This window comes from Fukomys damarensis, unplaced genomic scaffold (assembly GCF_012274545.1).
Source record: "Fukomys damarensis isolate Sample0158 unplaced genomic scaffold, DMR_v1.0_HiC HiC_scaffold_39, whole genome shotgun sequence".
Lineage (NCBI taxonomy): Eukaryota > Metazoa > Chordata > Mammalia > Rodentia > Bathyergidae > Fukomys > Fukomys damarensis.
Genome location: NW_022900951.1, coordinates 108,044,453 through 108,045,795, shown reverse-complemented (window position 1 = coordinate 108,045,795; position 1,343 = coordinate 108,044,453). Strand labels below are relative to the sequence as shown.

Here is a 1,343-nt window from a genome sequence, read left to right as displayed (position 1 = left end):
CCTGAGTTTTGCCTAGCGATACTTGGAGGCAATTTGGTCCCAAAAGAAAAGGTTGGAGATAAAATGATGACTGAAGAAAAAGTAGAATTATGAAGACTTGGTAAGTGGAAATTGAATCTTTGAACTGAAAAGACCTGTGATGAGAGTAGGTTTAGGCCTCAGTTTGATTTTAGATGGAATCTGAAAGCAAAATCACAACAGTGGGAACAGGTTTCTTGGAACCGGCCTAGAAGCAAGGCAGCCATATTTTTGGTGCCTTTGTCTCTGGGTCACTTTTTTTTTTTTTTCATATTAGAAGGGCGGGAGAAGAGGGCTTGGGGCAGCGGTCAATACAACTCGTGAAACAACACTGCCACCATTAGGACATCTCTGGAAAAAAGCCCCAAGGCTTACTCCTTGAGACGAAAAATCGTTTGAGCAATTCATCCTGTAGGCGCGTTGAGCGGTCCCGGAGTGAGGTGGATTCTTAGTTCTTCCGGAAGCTAATTCAGGAAGGGTCCGTGGGAAGCTGGCCCGTGGGGAGGGAAGACTAAGTCTACAACTGCTGGGAAATCCAGACACATGAAGTAGGGGGTGGAGTCCTAATAGCCTCTGAGTGTGGGCGGGACTAGAGGAAGCCTCTAACAAAGTACTGCTTCTCAGAGCTAACACGTGGTTCCCACCAGTTCTGGGGCCTGGCTCTTTTTAGTTAACAAGCCAGAGGGCAAAGGGCAGAACAATACCTGGTGGCTTCCAGCCATGTGCTTGTTGGAAGTCTCAGGTGCACACAGATTGCTTGGAGCTGGACCTGCATTGAGAAGTCAAACCCAATCAAGACAAGAAGGGTTAGCGCTTCTACTAGGAGAGCAGATCACGCACAAACAGAGGGGCCAAAAAACAAGTGAAGAAGATCGAAGAAACGCCAACGTAAAAAGTCTTTGTCTGCTGGAGGTGGCATTACCTGTGACCTTGCTTCACTTCTTCATACATGGCTGTTGTAGCAGGTACATTGTAAACAAGCGGGTGGTTTTTAGAAATGCAAAAACAGGCAAAATTTTAAAACATGCCTGTATTTGGAAGAATACTTAATATTTAAAAAGCATTACAGCTACAGATGAGGAAAACTTGGTGTAAGACTCTTAAGGACAAGGGAATGTTATTGTTTGAAAGTACATATTACGTGTGCAAAAGAAAGTTGTAAAATTGCATTGCAAGATCAGTTTGGTCATTTCTTAACTGGTTGAGGTGCCTTTTAATTTTCTACTTTATTATTTCTCAAAATTTCAATGCTTTGTCAGCAGCAGGTAACTTTTTATAATTTGTTGGAGTAAAGAGTTCTCCCAGAGTAAAATACAAGAAAACAT

The 1,343-nt window shown here is 43.0% G+C and overlaps 1 long non-coding RNA gene across 7 annotated transcripts in view; it reads left to right on the top strand.

Moving 5' to 3' along the window:
* Positions 1–654: 654 nt before the first annotated feature.
* LOC104854971 overlaps positions 655–1,343 on the top strand; it is a 119,035-nt gene continuing 118,346 nt past the window's right edge. For all 7 annotated transcript variants that reach the window (XR_004515848.1, XR_004515851.1, XR_004515849.1 and 4 more), the window contains exon 1: positions 655–983. This is a non-coding gene — a long non-coding RNA (uncharacterized LOC104854971). The remainder of the gene's footprint in view (positions 984–1,343) is intronic.